Here is a 24,139-nt window from a genome sequence, read left to right on the forward strand (position 1 = left end):
AGTAGCCTTTTTGTTGTTGCTGGTCTTCTTCCCAGACCTGCAAACTCGTGCAATGTGTCCCATCTTCCCGCATTGCCTGCATATTTTGTCTTTGGACCAGCAGTCCTTCTGGTCATGGTTAGTTCTGCCGCAGCGATAACATTTTGCAAATCCCCGTGTCATTTCGTGGGTGCTGTATTCCTGTGGTTTTTGTTGAATTTCTGCAGCTCCCCTGGCTGCTGCTTCATATGATACTGCCATGCTGAAAGCCTTATCTAGCGTCAGCTCTTTCTCTGAGAGTAACTTCTTCTGTGTTCCTTCACTCAGGAGTCCACAGACAAATTTGTCCCGTAGGGTATCTGCCAGTCCTGCTCCGAACTGACAGTGCTTTGATAGCTTGCGTAGTTCCGTAAGATACTCAGCATTGCTCTCATCTTTGTGCTGAGTTCTCCTGTGGAATTTAAATCTTTCTGCTATCGACAGCGGTGCAGGGTTTAGGTGTTCCTGTAGGACAGCAACAATTTCGTTAAACCTCTTCGCCTTCGGTTTGGCTGGAGTAATCAGGTCCCGCAATAGGCCGTACGTTCTAGCGCCCATTAAGTTTAGCAATATCGATGCCTTTTTCTCCTCCGCTATTTCGTTTGCCTCGAAACATACCTCGACTCTTTCCACATACGTGGTCCAGTCCTCTATTGTATTCTCAAAAGCAGTGATACAGCCAGTCTTCGGCATCTTGCAAATCTAAAATGGCGCCTCCCGCGCTTTGCCTTCTTCCCCGATTTAACAAAATGGCGCCTCCCGCGCTTTGCCTTCTTCCCCGCTGTTGTTAGCGCTGCTTTCCACGGTTTCTTGCGCATTTAATATTTTTTCTTTATTATTTTCCCGTCGTGGAGCGGGCCCTCTGGGACACTTCCCTCCCTCTTCTTAGGTCCGAACGCCGCCCGGCTTCGAAGCACCGGCCGCGCCCTGTGTGCTCCACCCTCTCTCTCTCTCTCTTTGCTTCCCGACTCGCTGCCCGGCCCCGTTGAAAAGCCACCCGATCGAGCTCTAGCCCGCCGCAGCCCAGGAAGGATCAGTGCACTACCTGCCACCAGCCCGATTAGCTGGGAAACCACAGACCGGGCAACCAAGCCTGGCTCTTGACAGTCTCTCCTGCAAGTTTTCAATCCGACGATTTGGAGGGCGGTTGGCCCCGGTCGACGCCCGTTTCTCGAGTTTCTTTGGATTTTTTTTTTTTTTTTTCTTTCTTCTGGCTTCGACCTTCAATAACGTTGTCTGAGGTGCTGCCGAGTTGCAGGTAAGTTCGTTTCTTACTCGGCGCCAGTATTACGTCCGTGAATGATTGAGACACGGACAGCAGGAGTGGAACAAAATAAGTCTTTAGTGGTGGAAGTCAATAGTGAAACTAAAAACACAGAGGCTCACTAGCGCCTTTTATACAGGGGTGGTCACTGCCGGTATTGCAGTCTGAGACCAGTTATTCTCTTAAAGGTGCATACACAACAAATCTGTTTTAAAGATGTTGTTTGAGGGATTAATATTGACCTGGACTCTGGGAAGAAATTCCCTGTTCTTCTTCGAAATAGTACCATAGGATCTTTTACGTCCACCTGTTGGGGGTTGTGTGGATTAGTAATGTTGGGAAGATGATCCTAGGACTTGGGATTGAAGGTCATGGGAGGAGGGAGTTTGCAAGGATCTGGGTGGCAAGAGAGAATCAGGAGGGGGAAGATAGTACAGGTGAGTATTTTTGATAATGCAAATTAATTTGAGGAAATCCTTTGAACAAATTGCCCTTCTCTGTGTGGCCACCCCCATGTACCTTGAACCAAACAAACCTGTCCTCACATAACCTTACGCCATGAGTCCTGAAGTCACAGCCAACCGCCCCTCCCAGGAGTGGCAAAAACTGTTCCTAGTGATTACTGGGAATCGATTTCCAAGCTATTCACCATTTTCAGTCATTTTAAAAGTATGAGAAGTTGAAAGTTTCTGGTAATGTTCAGGAATGTAGCTTTTAGCACTCTAGGGAAGGGGAACCTTGAGGGTTGCAGTTGGGGGAGGCAGAAGCAGCAGGTGGCTGTGGTGTGGAGAAGGGAAAGCAGCATCCACAGTGCCACCTACTTGAAGATGTTTCAGCTAAGTGAACAACCATGCTGGACTCGATCAGAGATAATCATGAATAGTAGATGCAGTGCATATGGATTTTCAGAAGGCATTTGATAAGGTGCCTCACGAGAGGCTTGTTTGAAAAATTCTGGGGTATGGTCTAAGAAGAAATGTAGCAGCATGGGTTCCCCATTTTCTCACCTTTCACCCCACCAGCCTCCACATTCAATGGATCATCCCGCACGATTTTCGCCACCTCCAGCGTGATCCCACCATCAAACACATCTTCCCCCCCCCCCCACCTTCAGCATTCCGAAGGGACCGCTCCCTCTGCGGCACCCTGGTCCCCTCCTCTATCACCCCCAACGCCCCTTCCCCTTCGTCCAGCACCTTCCCATGCAAGCGCAGGAGATGCAACACCTGCCCTTTTGCCTCCTCTCTTCCCACCGTCCGGGGCCCCAAACACTCCTTCCAGGTGAAACAGTGATTTACTTGTACCTCTTACAATTTAGTATACTGTATTCACTGCTCACGTTGCAGTCTCCTCTACATTGGGGCAATCAAACGCAGATTGGGTGACCGCTTTGCGGAACACCTCCGTTCAGTCCGCAAGCGTGACCCCGAGCTTCTGGTCGCATGTCACTTTAATTATCCCCTCCACTCCCACTCGGATCTCTTCATCCTCGGCCTCTTACACTGTTCCAATGAAGCTCAGCGTAAGCTTGAGGAACAGCACCTCATCTTTCTATTAGGCACTTTACAACCTTCTGGACTTAACATCGAGTTCAACAATTTCAGGCTATAACCTCGGCCTCTGTATTTCTTTATATATTTTTTTCTCTTGTTTTCTCACGTGGTAGCTGTTAATGATGCTGTCATCATCATTCACACTTCATCTAGAGTCATCTTTTGTTTCTTAACTTGTCCCATTACCTCTTCTTTTGCCTTGCATCATCATCCCTTTTGTCAGTCAATCTCTCCTGCCTTCCATCCTATCACAGACCTTCCCTTTGTTCTTTCCTCCCCTCCTCCCTGCCCCTGCTTAAAAATCTCTCTTCTCTAACCTTCTCCAGTTCTGACGAAGGGTTCCCAACTCAAGACGTTGACTCTGTTTCTCTCTCCTCGATGCTGCCTGACCTGCTGAGTGTTTCGAGCATTTTCTGTTGTTATTTCAGATTTCCAGCATCCGCAGTATTTTGCTATTGTAGAAAGTTGGCTGATGGATCTGAAACAAATGGTAATGGTTAAGGTATGTTGTTCAGATTGAAGAAGAAATTGGTGTACCTCAGGTCCATGTTGGATCCACTTTTATTATCAATATGTAGATGACTTGGGAATGGGAAGCACAATCTAAAATTTGATGTTGACTCATTTAGTTTAGGTAGGTATGAGCATTTAAACTACCAATCTCCCATCAATATCCGCACAGGCTACTGAGTGAATGAATTAACCTGTTCCTTGCCAATTTTCAAAGACAGACAGACAACAATGTTGTGAACCAGCAATTGTTTATTAACTTTGGAATCATAGTTAGCAGCACTTAAACAGTAAGTTTGCAACTATTTAGTAGATGGGGTTAAATGACAAAATAAATAACATAGGTTACAAAGACAATTAAATTATGACCCAGTTATTCAAATGTTGACTTGCTTATTGTAAATTTAGTTGAGAGCAGTGTCTGAAATTGATATAAATGTGTGAAATTTATTTAGGATTTGACTCTTTAGATAACTGACGAGCCAGTGTCTTTTCCACAAAAGGAAAGAGAAAATTGGAGCATGAATCGGACTTAAAAACAAAAAAGGCTGGAAATACTCAGCAAGTCAGGCAGCATCTGTGGAGCGAGAAACAGAATTAACGTTTCCGGTCGATGACCTTTCATCAGAACTGGAAGAAGTTGGAGATTTAACAGTTTTGTAAGCAACCAGACTGATGTGTGTTACTCACTTCCCAACACAAGCAGAAATCATGGCAATGGCTCAGTGAGGGAATAGTGTACAGTACTATGGGGGAACCTAATGAAGACTGGAAAATAACAACAAATATAGGGGATAAATGTATGTTGGTTCAAATTTGCATGGTTAAAAAAAACTGGAAACTTAATTTTGTTTCTTTGCAGTTTACAGATATGTATAGAATAATGGATACCTGAATGGCTAGCTGGAAGTGATTCCTAGACTGTAATTTATTAAGAAATACACATGGTTTATATACAGAGTAACAAACACCTGGGAAATGACAGTATGGCGGTAATCTAATCAAGAGGTTCAGATGGTTTAAATCTAGAGTAATGGATATCTGGAAGTAAATCTGATTGTGGGATGCAGGTGACATTTTAAATCACACACACACAAAAGTCAACCAGTTTATAACCATCAACGACCTTTGAAATTTATTTTTAATGACGCATATTGTTCATGGACAAAGTTTATTCTCTTTTTCGTCCCTTTTGCTTTTGAGTCAGTAGCTAATAGAACATCAACAGCCACTATATTAAAGAGTAGCTGATGCCTAACGATGTCCATTCAGGGGAAGTAATTATGTGATCTTTGTAAATTTGAGCAATAATACCTGTGAAGTAGCACAGTGAGAACATTTCCTCTATTTGCTTTTTATAGCTAAGTCATAAACTCATTCTTTATAATTTCACTGTAATAGCTAACAGAGTAGATCCACCATAGTCAATATTATATATCTATTGTACATTAAATATTAAAAACTGAGTGATCTTGGGATTCCACAGGTAGGTAGTGTTGTGAATGTAACTTTGCATGACTAATTATTGACAGTAGAACAGCACCTTCTGTTACGTGAAAGGCGCTCAAATTGCACCATCCGTAATCTCCAGGTAGGGCCTTTAATAGGAAATCACAGGGACAGTCTCCCAAGAATGAAACAAAGGATCAGACAAAAGTGTAGGAAAATATTTCCAGTCAGAACTCGTGAATATCTTGGAGTGGCGGAAAGTAAATCTTGGTTGTTTAAAACTCGTCAGCTGAAAATGGCTGCAAAGCAGAAAATGGAGGAAATGCCACAATATTGTGTCAAAAACAGTAGTGTGGTGCAGGAAGAGCAATGTTTGAGAGAAAAAGAAAGTGTTGAATCTTTCAGAGAGTAAGAAAGTAAGGCACACAAACTGAAGAAGTCACTGTGGAATTGGCATGCCGAACACAGAAATGGAAAAATATGGGCTTGAAACATTGTTTTCATTGAGATGAAAATCAGGTGGATTCTACAGCAAGCAAGCGATGTGCTCTACCTCAGGCGGTGAAGGTAAAAATTACCCCTGCTGTTTTACATGTTTATAGCAACAAAAACGATGAGCAATCCTGGCTTTAGCAGACCAAAATTCATTATATACTATAGGATATAAAAAAGGGACGAAATAAAGTCTAACCACATCCCTAATTATGGTCTTCTGCAGCTCTTATCAAGTGACATAATTATCCCTTATGGAAAGCATAATTAAATATTTATTTATATATATATTTGAAATGCAAGAAAAAGATGGCAATTAAAAGACTTTAAAAGCCACTGTTTTCACTACTGATTTCTAGATCATTCTGAATAAAATATCAAAGTACTATCAAAATTTGGTAACCTAATTTTTATTTTTCAAATGCTGCGTTAAACTTAGAATCATAAAACACAGCAAGCGGCCATTCAGCCCATCGTGCCTGTGACGGCTCTTTGGTAGAGCTAACAAATTAGTCCCACTCCCCTGCTGTTTCCCCGTAACCCTGCAAGTTTTTCCCCTTCAAATATTTATCCAATTCCCTTTTGAAAATTACTACTGAATCTACTTCTACCGCCTTTTTTGGCAATGCAATGCAGATCATAACAACTCGCTGCGTAAATAAAATTCTCCTCATCTCTCCACTGGTTCTTTTGCTAATTACCTTAAATTTGTGTCCTCTGGTTGCTGGCCTTCCTGCCAGTGGAAACCATTTCTCCCTATTTACTTTATCAAAACACCTCCTAATTTTAAACACTTTTATTAAATCTCCCCGTAACCTTCTCTGTTCTAAGGAGAAAAATCGTAGCTTCTCAAGTCTCTCCACACATTGAAGTTCCTCATCCCTGGTACCATTCTAGTAAATCTCCTCTGCAACCTCTCCAAGGCCTTGACATCCTTCCTAAAGTGTGGTGCCCAGAGTTGCACACAATACTCCAGCTGAGGCCTAACTAGTGATTTATAAAGGTTTAGCATAACTTCCTTGCTTTTGTACTCTATGCCTCTATTTGTAACTCAAGGATCCCATATGCTTTTTTAACGGCCTTATCAACTTGTCCAGCCACCGTCAAAGATTTCCCTTTCATAAATCTGTGTTGACTCTGCCCAATCATATTGGCCCAGAAATTCGGGTCGGGGGCTTCCCGTGGGTGTAAGCCCCCGACCTGCACTTACCTTGCGCGCCGGCAGTTGAGCTGTAGGGCCCCGTGGAATTCCGCTCCGGGGCCTGGCCCAGCTGCCGGCCCGCTGTGCTTGCGTATCCCAGGGGCGTAGTTAGTGCGATGCATCCCCTGGGATCACGTGAGCCATGGGTAGCCAATCAGAGGAGGGAAAAGCCCATTCATAAGATTGACAGGTAGACCTGTCAAAACTTATAAATACTACGGGCCCAAAATAGCAGTAAACCTTCAAATTTTTTTTTTTAAATCACACTTTTTAAATAAACTATAAATTACATTAAATAACTATTTTAAACAATAATTTAACTTTTTGAAAAAAATAGTTTTATATTATAACGGGGCTAAAAATAAATTTACTTTGCTTTAAAGTATTTAAAAATAATAAACCTGTGGAAAAAATGTTTTAATTTTAATTAATTGACCACTTACCTTGCAAAAAGCAGGCCTTACGCCTGCTTTTTAAATGTGTAAATCCTGCAGACTTACCCTCCCGGGAAAACCTGTAAAAAAAAAACTAAGTTCAAAGCGCACGCGCAGCCTCCCCTGCGCGCGCGTTAGACCTCTGAACCTCTTCGTTCAGAGGATCGGAAGTGCCGGTTTCCCACGCATGCGCAGTGCATGCAGGAAACCGGCAATTCCATTCGGCCTACGGGTGAGTACCCCGTGCGTACTCACCCGGGGAGAGCCGAATTTCTGGGCCATTATGATTTTCTGAGTGCCCTGTTACCATGTCCCTAATAATAGATTCTAGCATTTTCCCTACTACTGATGTCAGACTTAACTGGTCTCTGTCAAATTTTTTGTGTCATAGTACTCCTGTGCAACGCCTTGGGACGTTTTACTACGTTAAAGGCGCTATATAAATACAAGTTGTTGTTGTCTATAGTTCCCTGTTTTTTTCTCTCGCTCCTTTCTTGATTCCTTCCTCTGCTTCAAATATTTATCTTTTACCTTAAAGGCAATGGTCTCTGCCAGTCATTACCTTTGGTAAAGCATTCTATGCTCCAACAACCCTATGGGAAAAAATTTTTTGCTGCTCACTCTTAGTACCCATTTTGAAGTGATGACCCTCATCACCAACTCCTGCAGCAGAGGAAATAGTCTTTCCCTCTCCACCCTATCAAAACATTCATAATTTTAAAACCTTAATTAAATTTCTTCTTTACCTTCTCTGCTCCAGTGAAACTATCCCAGTATCACAAGTGTATCCTGAAAACTATTCGTATCATTTGCATTCTTTTGGTGAACTTGTGCTCTATGCTCTCTTGAGTTTTTTTAGTGGAATAAAAATCAAGCAGTTACATTTTGAGTCAAATCCTTGCAGTTGATACCAAAAAGAAGTAGGGCAAAATTTCCTACCTTGAAAAATTCTGCTAATCAAGCATTTCATCATTTCTATACCTGCATCAAGTTGTGATGTCACAAAAAGCACAGTACTTGCACTTGACAGCTGTCTGAATCATGTGTTTACTTCTTGCGAGAGTGGGGGTACAATAGTGTGGAGCTTATGTTACTGAACTAATAATCCAGAGAATGTGGGTACAAATCCCACTATAGCTGTTGAAGTTATTTAAAATATCTGAAAATAAAAATAAAAGAAAATCTGGAACTTAAAAAAAAAAAAACTGGTATCAGTAAAAGTGACCATGAATTGAAAAAAAAAGGCCACATGCATCTTCTACAGGAGAGAGGGAGCGATTTTCAACTGCTGGCGGCTTGTTTGTCACCTGAAAAAGGGGCAGCAAGCATTTGAAAATGGAGTGGGGGAGGAGGCACCTTGGCCACCCATTAATGTCGAAGACCTTCCCGATGCAATTTTCAGGTGGACCTGTAAATGGGTGAGCAGCCCTGTAAGGATTGCGGTGGCTTCTTTTAAACTGGTTTAAGGTAATCTACCTGGCCAGCAGTCTTTTCGCTGCTGCACTCTAAACCAATTTACAAACAGCGGTTTCAAATCGCTACCCCTCCTTTAGTTCTGAGTGGAGGAACTTATAATTAATGATATTAAAACGGAACACGTGGTTTGGATGAGAGAAAAAAATCAAGCTTTATTAACTAAAAGAAACTACAATCACAATATCAAACTATCCCACACGAACACAGTAAAATTGTAAAACTATATATCAAGGGGGTACACACGGCAAAAATGAGGGGTACAATGGCTACAATGTATTTAAACAATCTTAGCAATTCCCTTAAATCACCATCCCCCCTTAACTCCTGCTAGGTTGCCTTGTGTGGAGTCAGAAAATCTCTGCTCACATGGTCCAGCGAAGAGAGAGAGAGAGAGAGAGAGAGCTCACCTTATCGTCCCAGGAAGTCCAGAGAAAAAGCTGGCTTCAGCATCTATCTTTATACCTGGTGAGCCCCCCTGCCGTTCTGCCTTGCAAGGGCTGTGTGCAAAATTAACCCCAAAGTTGTGATAGGCTAACTCAAAGTGGTTAGATTGAGTTAGTGATTTTCAAAGCTCCCTTTGCTGAAACAAAAGGGAGATACATCTGCTCTATAGTCCAGTACTGGGTGATTTAAAATCCTTTCAAATGTTAACGCTTCCCATTTAAGATACAAAAAGTCTCTTCTGCAGTTTTCAGGTGTATCTAAACAAATGCTAATAGCATTCAGTTGCTTTGTAAACAAAGCATTGTCCTTTGTCTTCATTGAACCTTACTTCCAGACACAGAAAGCTGCATTCCAAGCCTTTTTGTCTCGGCCATGTGGTGACTGCCATTTTATCCCTGGAAATTTTAAAAGCACATCGCTCAGGGATCCTTTAATCAAAAAAACATGAATCTTCAGAACTGTAAATTATTGCGAATTCTTACAAGCCCGCCTGCCTGTTTATGGTGTCTCCTTTATGGAGGCTCCTTAAATAAACAAATTGGGGTATTATGCCAGTTGTAGGGCCCCAATTGCAATTTTCAGCTACAAATGGGAGGAGCATGCATTGAGTACACTCTGCCCATCCTTAAAGGGACCACCGGAGGCTGCACAAAAAAGGACCAAGGACTTTTTTTTTAAATGCTGTTTTTGTGGGGTCAGGAGGAGCAGCCCACCCCCTCCCCTGCCCCCCCCCCCACAATGGCCTAATCTGCTGACTAGCTCAGTGTAAGAGACAGCCAATTCGAGCCCTCCCACAACCAGCATGATTCAGACAGCTGTCAAGTGCAAGTACTGTACTTTTTGTGACATCACAACTTGATGCAGGTATAGAAATGATGAAATGCTTGATTAGCAGAATTTTTCAAGGTAGGAAATTTTGCCCTACTTCTTTTTCATATTGAATGCAAGATTTGACTCAAAATGTAAATGCCTGCTTTTTATTCCACTAAAAAAGCTCGAGAGCATAGAGTGCAAGTTCACCAGAAGAATGCAAGTGATAAGAATAGTTTTCAGGATACACTTGTAATACTGGGATATTTTCATTGAAGCAGAGAAGGCGAAAAAGAGATTTAATTAAAGTTTTAAAATTATGAATGTTTTGATAGGATGAATAGGGAAAGACCACTTCCTTTGGTTGCAGGAGTTGGCGATGAGGGTCATCAGTTTAAAATGGGTACTAAGAGTGAGGAGAGAAATTTCTTCTTTTCATCGGGTTGTTGGAGCATAGAATGCTTTACCAAAGATAAAAGTGGATGAATACTTGAAGCAGAGGGAGGAATATAACATAATTTGGGCCTCCCAATGCTGGCTTTGGCTGGACAGCATGCTGACTTCACGCCATTTTGGGTGGAACTCAAAGATCACCCCCATTATGTCTTAAAGTTTTATCTTTATCATGTCTATTTGAATTACCAAATGAATAAACATTGCCTCCTCCATTACCAACACAGCTGCTTCTGCTCTAAAATTTCAGCTCCTCTAATGTAGAAGGAAATTTTTCCCAGTTTGCACCATATATGGAGTAACTGATACTGCGCTGTACACAAACTTTGCTGTACCAAATATGTGAAATACCAGCTTTTTTTCAGTGTAAACTGAATCTCGACAATATATTAGACTTTCAACAGATAAAAAAAAGTTTTCAATAAACTTACACCAAGTTTCTACTACTTCTGTGATTAGAATACACCCTATAATCCACTAAAAGAGAATCAATTTGGCAAGCCATTATTGTCTATTACATTTTGCATGGTGGGCTGTGTTTTAAAACTTATAATACTTTCATGGATGATTTTCACCAAACTCGTTTCATTCATTGTATATGAATATATTCACTATATAAGCATTTTGTTATCGGTATGCAATGCTGTTAACTACTGAGGTAAATGAAGTAGCCAAAATTATAACCTTAATGTACAAGGCAGCAGCTGAATTCACCTCATTAAAGTGTGAGGAACAAATCAGTTTTTACAGTAACATTGAATTATTATCAAAGCTCTTCACACCAGTATTTGGTAAATCAGCAATGGCTACAGAGTACTTTCATGAAGTGTTTTCTCTTCTTACTCTGTTGTTTCTCAGTCTTTAACGTTACTGCATTTGTTCTTGTCATTTTTGATTTTGCTCAGAGAGGAAGAAAAATATTTCCATTATCCCAATTATTTTGTTGTTTTGAGTTCATGTAATTTTTTCTATGACAAATGTATTCTACATCACCTGCATCCATGGAAAATCTATCTTACCTTTACTTGTAAGTTTTAACATTTTATAAACCAAAATCTATTGAATTTCTTTTTATGTCCAAAGGCCAAAAAAAATTAGTATTCATTGGTTATGATGTTTATCCAGCAAGGGACCCAACATTATAATGTACTCATGACTTTATAATGTACTCATGACTTGTCTAATATGAATTTCATTCAGGATAAACATGCCAATAGGTCCCTGGTATGTATCCTCTGTCACAAGTGAAAAATGTACGTCCCTTCTGCTAGGTTTAAACTACTTAATATTCATTTAAAGTGTTCAAATATTTAAATACTGAAGTGCTTAGGCAACTTGGATGGATTGTGGCAGTTTGTGTTGGTTTCAGTTTGAAGTCTTGTTATTCCAAATAAGCTAGGAGCACTGATACAAACGTGATTACTACAAATAATTAAGAATCAATTATGTTTTTTAAGTTATAAAATTGGCTCTTGATAGGACTTTTGTAGATCTGACTGCTGTGAAATTATGAAACTTGCAAACCAGTAAATGTGGTCTCAGAGTAAACCATCCAGGAGGAATATTAATAGAAGAGGCACTCCCTCTTTTTTTAAGTTAAGTTTTCAGTTAAGTATTTAATACTCCGCACTACATTTGAAATATTACTTGCCACCCTACTACTGCATTCAGTGACCATTTGAGGTAAGGTAAGTGCGTGGAACTTTGGCAAGTATTTACATAGGATTACATAGGATATACAGCACAGAAACAGGCCATTCGGCCCAACCAGTCCATGCCAGCGTTCATGCCCCACTCGAGCATCATTCTGTCTTTCCTCATCTAATTCATTCAGCATACCACTCTATTCCCTTCTCCCTCATACGATTATCAAGCCTTCCCTTAAATGCATCTGTACTACTTGCTTCAATACTCCCTGTGGTAGTGAGTTCCACATTCTCACCACGCTTTGGGTACAGAAGTGACTATCTTATATTGATGGCCTCTAGTTTTGCTCTTCCCCACACGTGGAAACACTCTCACTGTGTCTACTCTATCAAAACCTTTCATAATTTTAAAGATCTCCTATTATGTCACCCCCTCGGCCTCTTTTCAAGAGAAAAAAGATCCAGCCTGTTCATTCTTTCCTGATAGGTATAACCTCGTATTTCTGGTATCATCCATGTAAATCTTTTTTGTACCCTCTCTAGTGCCTCAATATCCTTTTATAATATGGTGACCAGAATTGTACATAGTACTCCAAGTGCGGTCTAACTAATAATTAAATATGTGTAGTAGTGCTTCTGCTATCTCTTCTAGATTCTTTTAAATTGCACAGCTGTAATCTGTCTGGACCATGGGGTTTTATCCTGAGTTTGATCATTTCTAATCTCATCATCTGATGTCATGTCCACCTGACCTGTCTCCCTGGTAAATACTGAAGCAGAGTAATTATTTAATGTTTCTGCTATTTTGCTATTGCTGCCTGTGATTTTATCCTGTCCATCCCTTAGTGGCTCTATTCCTATCCCGACTTACCTTTTTTTCATTTATGTGTCTGTAGAATATTATACTATTTTGTTTTAGGTTCCTTGATAATTTAATTTCATAGTTCCTCTTTGCCTTTTTTGACTTCTGTCCTAATCTCTTCGTATTCTCTCTTGTCATGCTCTCCTCTGCTGTCCATGTCTCTTTCCTTACTCTCAATTTTTCCCTTATGTCTTTATTCATCCATGGTGTCTCATTAGTGTTTATCTTGTTCTTGTTTTTTAGTGTAATATATTTTTCTTGGACTCTGTTGAACACTGTTTTCAATGTTTTCCATTGCTGATCTACATCATTGTTTGCCACTAATTTTGTCCATTTTCCCAAGTTCTATTCTCGGCCCCTCAAAATTGACTTTTTTTCAATCTATTACCCTGGTCTTTGTTATACTTGTGGCCTTCTCAATTATTATCTTAAAGCATATTATATTATGGTCACTATTGCCTAGATGTTCCCCTACTTTTACTTCTCTTATCTGCTCTGATCATTTCTCATTACTGGATCCAGTAGCGAATCCTCCCTTGTCAGGCTTGACGTAAGAAAACTAATAGGCACTTGGTCTAAGCATTAAACAAAGCCTTAATCAACTGTTTTACAACATGGAGGTCTAGTTGTGTCCTTCACTAGTTCCTGTTAAGAATGTCCTGCGCAAGCTGGGCCCATGCCAGAGTATTTATACTCTCCCTGGACAGCACCACCTGTAGGCCACTCAGTATTATTTCATAAGTCTTTCTTTCATGAATGACTGATTCATGTCAAGGCTTATTGCATATTAGGATAGAAAGGAGTCCTGTACACATTGTAGGAATTCTTATTCCCTTTACCTACCTCTTCTGGTCAATTAATATCAGGGTAGTTGAAATCTCCCATGATGATTATTCTATGTTTCTTACTAATTTCCCTAATTTGTTTGCAGATTTCTTCCTCCACCTCCCTTCCACTATTAAGTGGTCTGTAGACTACCCCTACTAGTGTAATTGATCCTTTATTATCTTTTATTTCTATCCACATAGATTCTATTTCTGTCTTACTGATAGCTGTGTCACTTTTTTCAACTGCCATTATGTTATCCCTAATAAGTACAGCTACTCCACCTTTCCTTTTTCCCTTTCTGTCTTTTCTAAATATGTTATACCCTGCAATGTTTAATTCCCAGTCCTAATTTTTCTGTAGCCATGTCTCAGTAATCCCTACTATATCTGGTTCCTCGCAACGTATTATTGTCTCCAGTTCCCCTGTTTTAACACTGACCTTGTGTGTATTGCTGTACAGACAGTTTAACTCATTTTTAATAGCAGTTCCTCTCACTTTATTTTTAACCATCTTTTTACACTCCTGTTCTATAACTCTATTTATTCCTTGGCCATCTATGTCCTCCCTTAGTTTAGTCTGTCTTATGCTCTCCTTTCCTGTTTCATTTATATTTAGGCTGGTTTCATTTCTTGTAGATCCCCCCCGCCCTTGTCTTACTAGTTTAAAGCCTTTGCCACCTCCCTATTTACCCTTTCCGCTAGGACACTGGTCCCATTAGAGTTCAAGTGGAGCCCGTCCCAACGGTACAGCTCCTTCCTGTCCCAGTATTGGTGCAAGTGTCCCATGAAAAGGAACCCCTCTTTCCCACACCAGCCCTTTAGCCACATGTTAATTCTCCTGATCTGATTGTTTCTATGCCAATTTGCACTTGGCATGAGCAATAATCCAGAGATTATTACCCTCGAGGTCCTGCTTTTTAATTTAGCTCCTAACTCCTGATACTCCCTCAGCAGGACCTCCTCCCTCTTCCTACCTAAGTCGTTTGTTCCGACATGGACCACGACAACTGAATTTCCCCCCTTCCCTTTCCAAATTCCTCGGGCAACACACACTTTGGGACTCTCGTTCGTGGCAGCAGAGGACGCTATTTATCCCCCTAACTGTAGAATCCCTTACCACCTTATCACTACCATGTTTCTATTTTGCTCTTCCCCCACTTGGACAGCCTTCTGAACCTTGGTCTGCATTGTGGCTTTCCTCCCCACAGTCTTTCTCCTTTTCCCGCAGGTAGAGAGTACATCGTACCTGTTGGACAGGACCAGTGTCGGCGGGACCTCCTTCTCAACCTCACCTAAGTCCCTGCTACCTGGCTCCGTGAAAGTTGCACACTCCCCATCCTGATTGTGTTCTGGGTAAAACTATCTAGAAATTCTTCCCCCTCCTTTATGTTTCGGAGTGCCTCTAACTCACACTCCAGCTCAATGACTCTGAACCGGAGTGACTGAAGACAGAGATATTTCCTGCAGATTATGGATTCCAGGCAGTCTCGTTGTCCATAAACTCCCACATAACATAGCCCCAACACATAGCCTACCCTGCCATCTCCAGTTTTTTATATTTATTTGCTTATTGATAGCCTGAATTAAAATTAGGTAGATTGCTTTAGTTTAAAAAAAATAAAAAAACAAATTACATACTTATTTATTATTTATATATGTCAGATTTTAATTTAATGAAAATTCGGAACCCTTTAAGGTTAGTATCCTCTATTTAGTTAATTTAAATTTTATCCCGTTAGATCTGATTAACTAATAAATTGTACACTTGACTTGGTTATAAAATAAATTCATCGCTTAGCTGCAGTTCCTCGGGCTCCAACACTCCTCTGACGTCACTTTTTCAAATTTAGAATTTTTTTTTCAGATTCTTCCCTGCATCACATCCAGACTACTCCTCTCTGCCAATTCTCCCATGCTTTATACCTGCTCCTCCCAGCCGATTCTCCCGCACTTTATACCTGCTCCTCTCAGCTGATCCTCCCATTCTTTATATCCGCTCCTCTCAGCTGCTTCTCCCACTCTTTATATCTGCTCCTCTCAGCCAAATTCTCACATGTTTTATTTAAAAACCTTTGCCTGCATACCAAGACTTAACCAAATGAATAATGTTCGCAAACAAAAATTGAGCAAGACTACTTGTCCCTTGCAATCCTTGCTACTTTGCTCTCATCTGACTCTATTCCTTGCCATCTGTTTTCTCTGCTCTGCAAGTTCCTTGTACTCTATTCCCTCCTCTGTATTTCTGGGGTTTTTTTAGCTGCAATTCACAGTATCTCTTGCTTTCACTCATCTGTCTGTCACACTGCAATCCATGTTATCTTTTGCTCTCTTTCTCATGGGATTTCTTGCTCTCTCCTTCCCATTAATTGTACTCATCACACTCTCTTTCTTCCCATTCTGTTACACTTCTAACATCTCCTGTAATCCATGTGGCTTCCCTTTGCATTCTCTGTTTTGTTCTCTTTCATACACCCTATCCCAAGAATTCCCTTTATTCTTACTCTGCAGTGCCTCCCCCGGCACCCCCCCACCCCCGCATTTCCTGCCATATCTTGTGATCTTTTTGACTAGTCCCTCACAATCTATACGCTTTTTGTTTCTTTACCTGTTTTGATCTCCTACTGCTTGATCTATCTCCAGTTGTCTTAGTGGAACTCTTCTTTTTCTTAGTCGATCTTTTTATGAAGATTTAACTCTTCCTTTTCACCAGGTTTCTTCCATTTCCTCTAGGTTTCTGACAGCAGGGAAGATACAAAGGCATTAAAAAAAATTGTTGTCAACACGTGGGTAAAGTTGGCCAGTCTACATTTATTGTCCATCCTTCATTGCCTTGAGAATCTGGTGGTGGCTTTCTCCTTGAACCGCTTAGACCTGTGGTGATGGTACACCCACATGGTATGGGGTAGGAAATTGCATGATTTTGACAACAGTAATGATGATGGAATTGTGATAATATCCAAATTAGGATGGTGCATGACTTGGAGGGGAACTTGGAGGTGATGGTGTTCCCACAACATTGCTACTCTTGTGCTTCTCGGTGCTGGGGGTCATAGGAGATGGTGGTGTTATTGAAGTAAACTTGGGGAATTGCTGCAGTTCATTCTGCACCCACAGTGTGTTGGTGATGGAGGGGGTGGATATTGAGTCCAGTGGCAGGGGCATTGATCAAGTAAACTGCTCTATCCTGGGACGGTGCTGCACTTTTTAGTGTTCACATTCCGGCAAGTTGTGAGTATTCCATTACACTCCTGCCTTAAGCCTTGTAGATGTTAAGGGGTCAACAGGTGAACCACTCATCATAGCACCCAGCCTCTGCCCTGATCTTGTAGCCACAGTGCTGCTATAGCTGCTCCAGTTTAGCTTACCTGCTGACCTGCAAGATATTGATGGTGGTGAAACTCTGCGATAGTGGTACCATTGAAAGTCATTGAAGGTGCCTTGGCTTTTTCTTTGATGTTGACATTATCCACCACTTATTTGCAAAAATGTTACTTGCGGAACTCTACTAGTAACCAGTCTCCATGCAGAACCACTACCATTAATGACAACCTTCTACCTGCAAGATCACAACCATTTCCCTATGCAATCCATGATCCGCCCTCCTATCCCACAGGAATTTCTTATAAAGTAACCTATTGTAAGGTACCTCGTCAAAAGCTTTATGAAAGTAAAAATAAATAATGTTGACAGGGCTACATTCATCCACCAACCTAGTTACCTCTTCAAGTAATTCAAGCAGGTTGGTGAGACATGACTTTATTTTCCAGAAGCCCTGTGGGGAGTCTCTGGTGGGGAGCCTACTTTGTCCAGGTGTATCTCTGTCATACAGGGTATCTCTAATGATCCCGTCTAACAGTTTTCCAATATCTGCAGTTAAGCTAATGGGCCTATTATTTCATGGTTCTGACTTGCTGCCCTTTTTAAATATTGGTACTACATTAACCTCCTTCCAATTCATGGGAACAAACCCAGTCTCTGAGCTATTAAATATGTAAGTCGGGGCTCACTTAGTACATCTCCCATTTCTTTTAAGCACCCTAGATCGAAGGCTGTCATGCCCAGCAGCCCTATCATATTTGAGACCCTTTATTCTTTCCCAAATTATATATGTCAAAGAGTGATTAACATTGGAATAGACCTCAAGATAGAGCTATGGAGGCAAAAACCCAGAAATCATTTAAGGATGCAGCAATGAGGGGACCTTAGGGTCTTTTTTTCTAGATGAATTAAGATGGGCTGAATGGTCATCCTCATCCATAATTAGCTTGTGACTAACAATCATTTGGCTGGAGTGTGAGAATAATTGGGAGGGGGGAAGACTTTGGGAGAGTATTCTGTCATCTTCATCTTAAAATGTCAATGTCACTACAATTGCTACAAATAAAAAGTTGCTACAAAGTGCCTCACAAATACCATGTTGCTTCTACATACTACCAAGTTGTACTGTGCTGTGGCAACATGCATCTAATTATGGACATGTTCAAAGGTCACTCAATATTTACCGTGCAAAATGATATATCAATGCATTTTTTTAAATTGGCAAGTGAGGGTGAATTTAACGTTCTGCTAAAAGAGCTTGCAAAAAGCAATGGATAATTTTCCACTTGAGAATTAGTTAAATCCTTCAGTAGACCTAGGTCAGGTATGACACAGGTGCAGCAGAGTCCTCGTCTGAGGTTGAGAGCTAAGATATGTTGCTGAAGCTTTATTCTGCATAGAGCTATGCTATATTTACTCTGGAAGTGTTTGCACAGTTTGGATGCAAAAGTGGAAGTGTTAAGTTCTTGAGCATGAGCATCCTTCACCTTGATGAAGAGGAAAAAAAACATCAAATAAATATGTAGAGTGGGGTAGTTTTTTAACTTGTTGCCCGGGCATAAAACTAGTGTTGGAGATTGGCTGCCTGTTTCAGAAAATGCCCGATATTCATTTGCATTTGAACTCAATGGAAAGGAAAATCAGGCTGGTTCTATAACAGGTGGCCGATCCATAATGCCAGTTTAACGCTTGGGCAGCAAGTTGAAAATCTAACCCAGTGAGATCTATCTTTTAATGACCAGATGCTAGCATGAGGTAGAACTATTGCTCACAGCCAGGAGTGTTCACAGAGAATATTTTTTATGGTGTGACCAGCACAGTCCCAGCATTATCTTCCTTCCCCCATCCCTCCTAAGAAAATGTATTCATGTTAACCACCTCAAAAGGATGAAAGGCTGAGTGAACCCTGAAAGGATTCAAACTGGGGACTCCTTAATCTCCAGAGCAGCATAAAAATATACATCAAAAGAACATGTTAGAGTTGGAAAAAATTGATCTGTGCTCTCTACAAAAGAGACAGTAAGGATTAATATGGCAGAAAAAGAACATTATAGTGTTTGGACTGAATTAAGCATTTCACTATTGAGTGTAATGTGCATATCACAGACATGTGGGAGTTATTTGGAAGAAATAATGGTGTAGTTTTACTAAATGTGATCTAATTGAGTGTTATTCAGGCACTGTTAATGTGCTGACCTCACCTAGTTTAGCAAGGTCAGCTTCACTTGGATTTTGTTGGGCTTGGTAGTACTGTCAATGGGAGCTTGCCAGAGTGTGGCAGGTATGTGTAAGCAGCCACTGCTTACAATGGATAATGTATAAGTTTAAAGGAATGCAGGCACTTGAAGGTAAATGGCCACATATGGGGATAAAAATGGTAGCCTTTACAAAGACTGGTTATATTCTAATATACATTTCAGCTTTTTCAAAGTTTGTTTGGGTAACAAAAATGTCTGGAAAAACCCAGTGGTTGGTACAATAAATATGGATGCAGGAAACTGAGTCTGTAGGCAAATAATGAAACAGCACAACAACTGTCTGTTGCTGGCTTGGGAACTGCAGGTGGTGCTGAATGAGGTGGTAGTGAGGAAGGTGGCCCTGGTTGCCACTCCACTGAAGCATGCCTGGAAGGAAACAGAGAAAGATTATGAGGCACAGCTGACCATTACTAGCACTGGCATGCCACCTCTATGGTGCATGTTAGTTCTTGCAGCTGGTAGCATAGCTCTGCGTCTATCTCTACTGACCCAGAGCCTATGTAGCAAGATCATTGCCAGTAAATTGCACTTCTGCCTGTAAATGTGGGTGTCGAGGTAATGGCAGGTGTGTGCAGTCTGCCTCTGATGCAGGCGCAAATATCATCGAGGCAATAAAATGTTTTTTTTTTAATTCTCTACAAACACTTTTGTTTGTTATAAAAATATTGGACATGGGGAAAAAACGGCTGTTTGGCTGACAGTCAAGAATCATCCAATCGGGTAATGAAGGCCCCGATTTTCTGCCAGCCGTCGGGCGGGTTTTCAGGCAGGCGGGGGCCGAAAATCGCAGAAATAGGGGGTCGCGACCCCCCCCCCCCCCACCGCCTGATTCCCCAACCCGTCCGACTTTCGGACCGCCGTTTCTCTGCGACCCGTATCAGTCCCGCCCGCCGCTGGTGGGACTGGCCGTCGGGACCCTAATCACCAATTATTGGCATGTTTAATGCCATTTTAAGGGGCCCTTGCGATTTTCAAGGGTTCCCCACGCTAAACACGTCTGCGGGGAAGCCCGCTGATGAAACCTGGCGTGAAGCTTGCCAGCTTGCTTGCTCTCAGCTGCAGGTCATTCGGGAAAGCTGCGATTTAATCGGAGAGCATTTGTATGTTGAAGGACCTTGTTGCAGGCTTGGGGCTACTTCTTCAAGGCTTAGGCACAGCTGTGGAAGGTTGGAGCCTCACACACTTCTCCAATGTGATCTCCTGGGAAGCCCCTCTCGCCACCCTCACTCAGCACTTCCTCAGCGGAGGCATCTACCAGAAGCATGGGACGCATTTTTTTCCTTCCCTTCTTGCCATTAGAGGATCTCCAGCAGCAGAGGCGGCAGCAGCAGAACCAGGAACAGCAGGATGAGCACCAGGAGCACCAGGCTGCTGCTCACTCACCTGAAGCTGCACAGGCTAGAAGGGGCCAGCGCTTGGAAGTGGCTTGAGAGCATCTTGCTGTGCTTTAGGGGGCCATGGGGACCCGTATCTGCACTGGCAGTCCTAATCAGAAGGACTTCCATGAAGGTCTGGTTTCTCTGTTCAATAGATGGCCAACGCTCCTCAAGAGATGTCATTCTCTTATGAGCACTCACCATGTTTTCCGTACCCTGGCAAGTTATCTCCTCCATGGAGATTGCCAACCTTTCCATGGTGATGCGTTCATGCACCAATGACTCCACAAAGGCTCTGCTCATGGTCGCTATGGACTCCTCCATTCGCTCCACACTCGCAGCGACCCTGGAGACAAAACCTGCCAGAGACTTCTGCATCTGTGCATGGAGATCCATCACCTCTTCTCTTGCGGATGGACCCAGAGGCAGAGGGTCGACATGCAGCGCAGCTGAGCTGAGCTGGCAGAGTCCTGCGCCCTCTGACGAGGACTCTCCACTGCTGTCCCTGTCTCCAGAATCTGCTGAGGCTCACTTGTGAGCTGTGAAACACCAGGTGACAACACTACTCTATGTCCCGAAGGTCCCCCCGAGGTGTGAGTGTCTGCGCTGGTGCTGGGTGCGCTTACTTCTGCTGATGCTGCGCCCTCAGAGGTTGGAGCTTCCTCTGAGGAGTCTGGCTGCACAGCCTCTTCCTCCACCACAGTGGGGACGGGGGCTCTGGATGGTCCTGTGGGGGAGTAGAGGAAGGAGTTAGAGATGTGATGCCAAGGTTACATGCACATTCGAGTTGACATATGCTGACACCTGCATCCATGCAGCCTTGTTCTCAGTGGGAGGCCTCTTCCTGCCTGACCTAGGGAAGAGGACCTCCCTGTGGGCCCTAACCCCATCCAATAATGCCTGCAGTGAAGCTTCGTCGAATTTGGAGGCAGCTCGGGGTCTGGCAATGGCCACAGCTGCTGCAGGCTCCTCTGCCATCCTGTATGGTTCGTTTGGAAGCCAACAGAGGAAGCAATGCTTGCTGTGGACCTTGAAAGCACCACGAATGATGACATCATACTGTGGGGCTTTCTGACTAGAAATGGACATTTAGCAAGGCTGTCCACACGCTGGAAATTAATTGGCCACTTGAGGGAAAATTGCGTGCAGCTGGCTGACCCATTTTTTTTTCGGGTCAGAACCCCACATTCGGGGAATCCGACCATTTCCCACACAATCCACAAAATCGGGCCCGAAGAGTCTATTTGCGTTCCAATTGGTGTTGGAAGGTAGTGCCCCATGAGGATGGATGTGTTGGGCAACCAATGTCAGGGCTGTGGGGGCGGGGAGGTTGGAGGCAGGAGGTCATGTGATGACCCCTCCAGGAACATGTCCAACCAGAGTTGGTAACCCTAACTGCCGAGCATCTCATAAGAATATAAGAAATAGGAGCAGGAGCAGGCCACTCGGCCTTTTGAGCCTGCTCCGCCATTCAGTAAGATCATGGCTTCCTCAACTCCACCATCTCTCGTTGTCCCTCCTCTTCTTGCTCCAAACAACATTAGTAAAAGGGGAGTGCCACTGAGAAACCCAATGTCCCCAAATTGTGAATGTACCAGAAATATAGCAGTGGCACAACAGTTGGCAGAAATCCTCCTGACCAACTAAGTGAAAACATGAGAGAAACAAAAATAGCCTGACAATGTTGCTACAAATCTTGCCATAGGTATCTTAAATGCCATCTCTATAAAATTTACACCATGGTACCCATTTTATATGGGTAAGTAAATGGTTGAGCTCTACACTGGCATAAATGCCAGGACAGTTGTGCAGACAAGTTAGTGAGGTCAAAAACAACAACAGAAAATGCTGGAAACACTCAGCAGGTCAGGCAGCATCATGGAGAGAGAAACAGAGTTAACGTTTCAGTTCGATGGCCCTTCATCAGAACTGGAAAAAGTTGGAGAAGTAACAAGATTTTTAAGCAAGTGTGGGGCAGGGAAAGGGAGGAGGGGAGGAAAGAACAAAAAGGAAGGTCTGTGATAGGATGGAAGGCAGGAGAGATTAAAAGACAAAAGGGATGATGGTGCGAGGCAAAAGGAGATGGTAATGGGACAAGTTAAGAAACAAACAATGACTCTGGATGAGGTGTAAATGACTGGCAGAATCATCAACAGCTGCCATGTGACAGAGAAAAGAAAACATAGGGGCCGAGGTTATAGTCTGAAATTGTTGAACTCGATGTTGAGTCTAGAAGGTTGTAAAGTAAGTGAGGTCGTTAGGATCGAATTTTAATATAATCAACTCAAAATTGGAAGGCACTTCCAACGTCAGGACAAAACTTGACCAAAAAGTTGCAAAGACACAAAATGGGTGGAAATCTAACATAACTATCAAGGTCACAAGTATTGTTATTCATAAAACTACAAATGTTAGGAAGATAGTTTGAGAAATAAAATCAAGAGAACTTATGTTTACAGAGATGGTAAGATTATTGGTTGCATGTTACTATTTAAAGATAAAAATAGAAATGGAAGTAATGGGAAGAATTTTTTTCTCTTGCAAGCATACTGGAAAAAGAAAAATATTGTATGCAAAATTAACAAAATCTGGCTTCAATCCACAATAACACTCTTGGGATTTGACTTTGCTGTAAAAGCTTTCAATACAAGTCTCCTAGTCCATTAAGTTAATACAACAGTTTATATGATTGGTTGTTGCTTGGTTCTTTATGTCAAATTCAAGAAGAGAAAGAAAAAAATGAGCCTATGATTTATAATTATAGCAATGGTATGAATGTTTGGGGTGGTGACAAACTAAATTATAAACAAAATTCCTGCTCCTTTTTCTGCCACTTTCCTTCCCTCTTGAAGGCATTGACTTCTTGCTGTAGTATGATTCCATGAATATTATTCGTCTCTTGTACTTTACTTAAGTAATCAGTTTTTATGAGAGATTCTTGGCAGTGAATGCTGGCAGGCTTTCCAACTACATGGTATCCGGCAAAGCCTGATCTTGTCCTCGTCAATGTCCCCACACATCCAACATTTTAGCAAAAATAACAAATAATCCCTGTGTCAAATAATAAGCAAAGAATCTGTCAATGTTGGAAAAATATGACTAATTTAGAAAAAATACACCAACATACAAACTGGGATAGAATCATAGAATGGTTACAGCACAGAAGGAGGTCATTCGGCCCGTCGAGCCTGTGCCAGCTCTCTCCAAGAGCACTTCAGCTAGTCCCAACCCCCCCCACCCCGCCCATTCCCCATAGCCTTGCAAAATGTTTTCCTTCAGGTACTTATCCAATTCCCATTTGAAAGCCATGATTGAATCTGCCTCCACCACCCTTTCAGGCAGTGCATTCCAGATCCAAACCACTCGCTGAGTAAAAAAGTTTTTCCTCATGTCGTCTTTGGTTCTTCTGCCAATCACCTTAAATCTGTGTCCTCTGGTTCTCAAGCCTTCCGAAATGGGAACAGTTTCTCTCTATCTACTCTGTCTAGACCCCTCATAATTTTGAACGCCTCTATCAAATCTCAACCTTCTCTGCTCTAAGGAGAATAATCCCAGCTTCTCCAGTCTATCCACATAACTGAAGTCCCTCGTCCTTGGAACCATTCTTGTAAAACTTTTCTACACCCTCTCTAAGGCCTTCACATCCTTCCTAAAGTGCAGAATTGGACACAGTACTCCAGCTGAGGATGAACTAATTCAGATGTAGACCGTGGTCAGGGACAGGAGGGTGTGACTATGAGTGAGGCAG

General features: G+C 42.1%; 1 long non-coding RNA gene across 1 annotated transcript in view; it reads right to left on the bottom strand.

Moving 5' to 3' along the window:
• Nucleotides 1-2,398: 2,398 nt before the first annotated feature.
• Nucleotides 2,399-24,139, bottom strand: part of LOC147106121 (uncharacterized) — a 30,852-nt gene continuing 9,111 nt past the window's right edge. Inside the window, exons 2-3 of the long non-coding RNA XR_015081364.1 lie at nt 16,045-16,173; nt 2,399-3,313 (exon numbers count right to left, since the gene is read on the bottom strand). This is a non-coding gene — a long non-coding RNA (uncharacterized LOC147106121). The remainder of the gene's footprint in view (nt 3,314-16,044; nt 16,174-24,139) is intronic.

The sequence above is a fragment of the Somniosus microcephalus genome, chromosome 16 (assembly GCF_052327205.1).
Source record: "Somniosus microcephalus isolate GS21.2 chromosome 16, FLI_Smic_1.0, whole genome shotgun sequence".
Lineage (NCBI taxonomy): Eukaryota > Metazoa > Chordata > Chondrichthyes > Squaliformes > Somniosidae > Somniosus > Somniosus microcephalus.